Genomic DNA, 7,548 nt, shown 5'->3' with positions numbered 1-7,548 from the left:
ATGACCGAAGAGATCCTTCATGAACTCTGCACCCCAGATGACCAGAAGGACTCAGTAATGTGAGAAATACACATTTCCTCAACACACAAATACCAGTGACCAGAGAACTAATAAAAGACTTGAAAATGTCTGGAATGATTGTGGAAATTCAGCCAACCTGGTTTTGGTACTCAAAGCCTTCAAAAGTAAACCTTGAGCCTCCAGGCCCACTTTAACCCTGAGCCACTTTCTTTTCTGTTTGTTTTTTTTTTTCTTTTCCTGTCTGCTTCCCACCATGATAACCATGGACTAACCCTCTAAAATGTAAGCAAGACTGTTGTAGAATATTAGTTTAAGATGTGTTACATTTGTTTATGCTGAGACATTTGTTTTAATGATGCAAAGATGTGTTGCATTCTTTTATGTTACATTTTTTTATGAATCTGAAGCTATTATTTCTTTGCCTGTTATTAGACACCTAATAGTCTAATTTATTAGGTGTCTAATAATTAATAGTCACTTTATTAGTCTAATAAAGAGCTGAAGGGCCAATAGTGAGGCAGGAGAAAGGAAGGCTGGGCCGGCAGGCAGAAATTTGGGAGGAGGAAAAGAAGGGGCAAGAGAGAACAAGGAGAGAAGGACCCTAGGGGCCAAACACTCAGCCGCACTGCAGGCTACAGAGTAAGAAATAACGAAAGGTATACCGAAACAGAGAAAGGTAAAAGTGCAGAAGCAAAAGGTGGATGGGATAATTTGAGTTAAGGAAAGCAGGCTAGAAACAAGCCAAACTGAGACCGGGTGTTTGTAAGAAAGACTAAGACTCTGAGTGTGGTTTATTTGGGAGCTGGGTGGCAGTCCCCCTCTCCCCCCCCCCCAGAAAAAAAGCCCAAAGAGTAAAAAACAGCATACACCTCCAATTAAATTCTTCCTTTTACAAGTTGCTTTGGTCCTGGCGTCTCTTGGCAGCAGGAGAACAGCATCTAAGACAATGGGTTCCGCGGAGAAGGCTGGCCCCTCTTTTCAGTAGGAGGCAAGAACCTGTCACACACCAGAGGCAGGTGCCCCAGTGCTACCCACAGGCAACAAGATGTAGGCGCATGTCATTGCCTGGTCCACCCCACCTCCAGATTTCTTTCTCAGACATGGGGTGGGGGTGGCATCTGTTTCTCTAAGAGCCGGATGCTAAGTGTCTTAGACCTCAGGGCAAAAAGAAGACTATGCAAAAATAGAAAGGGGGTGTGTTTGGGGGGGTTCTGGGATGGTGGACAGGAAGCTACACATGGGCCCCTCGCTGTTGGCTCTCAATTCTAGGCAGAAAGGACAGTGGACAGCGATAAACTCCCACCCCACAGAGGGTAACTGATAAGAATACTCATTTTTTTGGCGCCATTAGAAGGATGGCTCTCACTTTGTGATGTCCTCTTAGTGAAAGGACAGCCAAGGTCCCGGGAGGTCACCCTCCACAGCGACCGTGGACAGTGAGTTTAATTGATAAAGGTCTAAGGAGACCTTTATCACACAGGTTTAGATTGACTCCACTTGTTGACATTTGTTAAACAGTAGCTAAGGGGGAGAGCATTCACCTGCTGTTCCCAGTACTTGAATGAATATCAAACTGGTTTATTCTTCTGTTCAAAGTTGGAATTTTCAACTTGCTTTCAAGTTAGCATGCCCAGGTCAGAATTCCACCCAAATTACGTACCACTTCCCTGGATTCCACTGTGTACTCTGAATGTCACTATCCACTCCACCCCCGCCCCACCCTCTCCATACCCCACAGGCCTTGGGATTAATTGACCAGCAGTCTTTAGAGGTCTAATACCTCTCTGCTTTCTTTCCCTCTTTGAACCAATAAGTGCTAAGAACATGTATCTCTCGTTTATGTTCAAGGCGGAGGGCGAGGTTAGATACTTAGGTGCTTGTCATTTAAGTGTGAAGACGGGAGTCCTGGTCCCCAGAACCCATATGGAATATGGCGCGGTAGTCCCCCTATAATCACAGATTTAGGGGTTTGAATAAAATGGCTCCCATTGGCTCACAGAGAGTGGCACTAATACGTGTGGCCTTGTTGGAGTAGGCATTGCCTTGTAGGAAGTGTGTGACTGGAGGTGGGCTCTGAGGTTTCATGCTCGAGAGGCCCGGTGTCACTTCCTGCCGCCTGCAGATCCGGATGTAGAACTCTCAGCTCCTTCTCCAGACCATGTCTGCCTGCATGCTGCCCTGCTTCCTGCCATAATGATAATGGACTAAACCTCTGAACCTATAAACCAGCCCCAATTAAATGTTTTCCTTTATTGAGAGTTGCATGGTGTCTCTTCATAGCAGTAGAAACCCTTTAGGGAGGTGGAGACAGAACGAGACTAGCGTCACAGGGCTGGAATGGCCTGGTGGTTAAGAGCACTCGCTGCTCTTTAAGACGACCTGGATTTCATGCCCACCATCCACAGCGGGTGCCTCGTAACTGCCTGGAACTCAAGTCCCAGGGTGTCTGATGTCCTCTGACCTCTGTGGGCACTGCAAACAGTACAAACTCATGCAGCCTCACATATATAGACATAAATAACAGTTTTTAGAAATATTCTTTCAAACCCATATTGAACTCGAGTTGGAAGATACGAGTCTGGTCTCAAAACTGAGGCCCACGCTCCAAAGGAACCAGAACAGCTGAGAAAACTTTACTAGTGGTCTGAGCTTCACAACCACAGATGGTAGCTTAAGAGGGCGTTTTGAGAGATGGAGCATACAGACTGTGTGGTAGTGAGAGATCCCCAAACAAAACACTCCAGGGGCTTCGGTTTCCTGAGCCTTGAAGAGGTGGATGCTGCGGTGTGTGCTCAGCCACACAAGGTTGCTGGGCGTGTGGGGGAACCCGAGAGCCGTTTCTGGAGAGGATTCTGTAGAGCCTGGTGTCCATTCAACAGTGAAGGAAAGCTTTGTTGGTGGTATTAAAGAGGATACAGACGAACATAACCTGAGAGACTTCTTGGAAAAGTGTGGCAAGATTGGAACCATAGAACTATGGAAGCCAGGCAGAGTGGGAAAAAGAGAGGATTTGCTTTTGTGACTTTTAATGATGTCACAGTTCATTGCATAACTGTGGAGTGCGAAGGGCTCCTTCTAAACGAGAGATGCAGTCTGTGGGATCACAGAGAGGTCGTGGAGGTGGATCAGGCAATTTTATGGGTCATGGAGGAAACTTTGGTGGAAGAGGAGGCTATGGTGGTGGAGGTGGTGGCGATGATGGAGGTGATGGATTTGGAGGTGATGGTGGCAGCTATGGCCGTGGTCCTGGTGACAGCAATAGAGGAAGGAGGAGGCTATGGTGGTGGTGGACCAGGCAATGGAAACCAAGGAGCTGGATATGGTGGCAGAGGATATGATGGTTACAATGAAGGAGGTAACTATGGTGGCGATCGGATCTATAATGACTTTGGTAATTACAGTGGACAACCGGAAGGGGGCAGTTTGGGTGGAAGAAGCTCAGGCAGTCCCCGTGGTGGTGGCTATGGATCCGGTGCTGGAAGCGGTGCATATGGTAGCAGACGGTTTTCAAAAAGCAGCAGAAAAGGGCTGCGGATCTTAGCAGGAGAGAGAGCGAGGAGTTGCCAGGAAAGCCGCGGGTTACTTTGAGACAGCCGTCCCAAATGCATTGGAGGAACTGTAACAATCCGCCACAGAAGGAGCGCTGATCCAGGCAGAAAAGCCCCTGCAGCTTGAGCAGGAGACCCTTGTTGCTCAGGACCGCCACAGCCACAGTCTGCAAAAAGTGCGGTTGTTGATTAATGCGAGGCAGTGTCGAGTAGATGTGCAATCCTGAGCACTTTCATCTGCTGTAGCTTTGTCTTTTCTCTCTCTCTTCATCACAACAGGTGCATTGCCCTGGAAACTGTGTTAGTAGTACTAGGAATAAAAAATTATGAAATTTTTCATTTAAAAAATTTTTTTTTTCAAAAAAGACTAGTCACGTCGATGAGCTCTTAGTTTAACTTCAGGATCTACCTCAGCAAGCAAGATGGAAGGTGCTTGAAATTGACTCCCAACATTGACCCTGGGGCACTACACACATACACATTTACCCCCATGCACACCTACATATCTGCAAACATGCCTACACACACATGCATACCATACATATGCACGCGCATGTGCATACACACACACACACACACCTGTCAAGGGAAAAGAAAAACAAAAGTTATCAGTATGTTCAAGGTCATGACTATTTGTTTTGAAACAGGCTTTCTCTGTGTAGCCCTGGCTGTCCTGGAACTCACTCTGTAGACCAGACTGGCCTCGAACTCACAGAGATCCCCCTGCTTCTGCCTCCAAGTGCTGGGACTAAAGGAATGTGACTTTAAGAATAATGGCAACAGGAGGAGCCATGGCGCATGGGGGCTCAGTCCCCTTTCTGAAGATTTGTCAAGCTGAATGTTTATGAAGTGTGTGTGTGTTGCTGGGGATGGAACAGGTCTTTGCACATGCTAGGCGAAAGAATCCATCTCATCTAGGTCCAGGTGGATTTACACTTATTATTTATTTATTTATTTGGTTTTTGAGATGTTATTTCTATGTGTAGCCTTGGTTTGGTTGTCCTGGAACTAGCTCTGTAGACCAGGCTGCTCTTGAACTCACAGAGATCTGCCTGCTTCTGCCTCCTGAGTGCTGAGATTAAAGGCGTGTGTCACTACCACCACTGGGCTTGATTTATACATTTTTTTTATTGACAACATTACACTTAAGAAAACCCTAATTTAGGGTACTGCAGATGCAACTTAGTGAGAGAAAGCTTGTTTAGCTGTGCAGAGCTGTTGGCTTGATCCCCTATAGTAAGCAGGAAGGCAGGAGGACACAGCCCTGCTGTTTGGGTCATACCTATCATCCCAGCACGCTCGGGAGACAGGAAAGAGTGGTAAGTCACCCACCCTGAGCTACATATTAAGATCCAAGCTATTCTAGGCTATAAAGCAAGGCCTGGGTGGGGGATAGGACACTCTGTCCATAAACATCTGTCTTATCTGCTTAAACTTAATTGCTGGGTGGTGGTAGCACACGCTTTAATCCCAGCACTTGGGAGGCAGAGGCAGGCAGATCTCTATGAATTCGAGGCCAGCCTGGTCTGCAGAGCAGGTTCCAGGACAGGCAGGGCTGTTACACAGAGAAACCCTGTCTTGAAAAACAAATAAAAAGACTTTATTTATTTGCCTGTGTGTTTCCTTGCATGACTGCATGTGCACCAAGCTTGTAGCAGCCTCAGACTAGGGCACTGGATCTCCTGCAACTGGAGGCAGTTGTGAGCTACTGTGTAGGTGCTGGGAACCCAAACCCTGGTCCTCTGCAAGAGCACTGAGTGCTCTTAACCACTGAGCCATGTTCCGGCCCTGATTTACCTGTTTAAATCCCCAGTAGCGACTGAACGGTCCTTTCAGGATTGAACCGTCTGGACCATGTTCTGAACCCCCTGTTGTAAAGCTCCTCCTATTTCTCCCAGGAATTGGGGCACCAGTGTGCCCCCAACCAGCGCTTTAGAGAGGATGACCTCAGAATAGTGGAGAAACTAAACACTGTGTTTTTATATTTTGGAAAGTTGGGAGGAGATGAGAGTGTAATAGGTAATAGTAAACCAGGGTGCTTTCTTCCTTGACCCTCCATGGTGCCTGAATATTAAACGACGGTCTCACCTCCTATTTTCCATCAGTCAATAGCAATTAGAGACTTTTATGTGCCTAGAACAAATGCTTTTGTTGACTTAGTCTTCTTACGACACCAAGTGTCCTGAGATGCCAGTGGCACCACAGCCAGACCGGACGTTGAAGAGGAGCGCCGTCGCCCGGAGCTTAAAGCGCGGGAAAATGAGGCGTCTCTGAGTATTTATTTGTAATCCGATTCAATGGAAGAAAACCGGCCAAGGAAAACCCATGTAAATATCCAGCGCCATGAAGAATTAAGTAAACAAGCCAGTCTCAGGGAACTGGGTTGATTTCTTGTAGTGTTGGAGGCAACGTCTTCTGATGAAGGCCAGGCTGGCCCCGAACCCACCACCCTGAGTCAGCTCTCTGAGGGCTGCGATCACAGTTGCATGGCACCGTACCTAGTCTACTCTTTTTTTAATAATATAAATACCAACCGTTCTCAGAATGAACTAGGCAGTCAGAGCACAGGAGAACTCTTGAGTGCAAAGATGAAGCTCACTGCAGCTCTGTCCTGATTTCTGATTTCACTGTTTACACCGACATGTAAGGATGCTTTAACCTTTAAAAAGGCAAGTGTTGGACAAACATCATGTGACTTTCGGTTCATTTCAGTTCTCTTTGAACGACCATAATATAATTTATTCTTAAATCCCAAGCGCTTTGAAAGATCAAAAGAGACACTAAAAATAATTAACAGTGTTAACAGATATTCAACAGCAGCGACCTCGGACTCACACAGGCAAATCAGGTCTCTGGTTATCCTATCTGTCTTAAGATAAGGAGAAAAACAGAGTGTTGTCCCCCACAGCTTTTCCAGTGACCTCAGCCTCACCTTTCCAACCCACCTCTGATAGCTTGTCACTGAGCTATGTCCCTTTATGGAGACATTTAATGCTGGCATCTGTACACACTTTCCTCAGGCTCATGAGCTACTCAGTTGTACCAAGCTGAGTTGCATTCTTCTCTTCCTGGCTACTTAAAGGCCATGTGTTTTGGCTTAGCTAATCTTCACTACAACTGTAGGAGCTCGCGTAATCCCAGCCTGTTCCCAGTGCCTGCGATTCCAGCACTCAGGAGGAGAAAGCAGGAAGACTGAAAGAAAGCTCATGACCGGCATGGGAGCCGGAGCAGCGCCGACTCGGTGGTTAGGAGTTCTTTCTGTTGTTATAGAGCGTTCAGCAACTCACAACTGACTGTAACTCCTGCCCCAGGGCATCTGACATCCTTTCTGGCTTCTTTGGGCTCTTGCACAAGTGTGGCATATACTCTTCAGATACAAACATATACATTGTAAACAAAAATAAATCTTTCAAAAATGCTTTACAGTCGAGCATGGGATACATAGTAAGATACTATCTCAAAACAAATAAACAGAAACAACACACACAAGTTTTGGCTCTGAGTATTAGTGGGGGAGCTTCCCTAGTGTGGTCAAAACCCTGAGTTCAACCCACAACACCACAATAAATATTTTAAATGCCCATATACATTAAGTGTATATGGTCCCACTCATTATTTTTTTCTGCATTCCATCTGGACATTATGGTTGATTTAAAACAGGACCAAACAGAAGAGCAAATTGCTATAAGTTAATGCTCTTGTACACTGTTAAGATTTGTCTTAACAAATCTTAAATTTAATAAAATGTTGATTGGACAATAGCCAGACAGGAATAGACAGCAGGGCAACCAGACTAAGAATTCTGGGAAGAAGAAAGGCAGAGATTCAGTCACAGGTCAGACACAGAGGAAGTGAGATAAGAATGCTGCACTGAGAAAAGGTACCAAGCCATGTGGCTAAACATAGACAAGAATTATGGGTTAATTTAAGTTGTAAGAGCTAGTTAACAATAACACTGAGCTAATAGGCCAAACAGTTT

At 46.0% G+C, this 7,548-nt stretch overlaps 1 pseudogene; it reads left to right on the top strand.

Moving 5' to 3' along the window:
• Nucleotides 1-5,843, top strand: LOC142839826 (uncharacterized; annotated as a pseudogene).
• The last annotated feature ends 1,705 nt before the right edge of the window (nucleotides 5,844-7,548 follow it).

The sequence above is a fragment of the Microtus pennsylvanicus genome, chromosome 22, assembly GCF_037038515.1.
Source record: "Microtus pennsylvanicus isolate mMicPen1 chromosome 22, mMicPen1.hap1, whole genome shotgun sequence".
NCBI classification, from domain to species: domain Eukaryota; kingdom Metazoa; phylum Chordata; class Mammalia; order Rodentia; family Cricetidae; genus Microtus; species Microtus pennsylvanicus.
The sequence above is the reverse complement of the archived record's forward strand: the minus strand, read 5'-3'. Positions and strand labels throughout refer to the sequence as shown.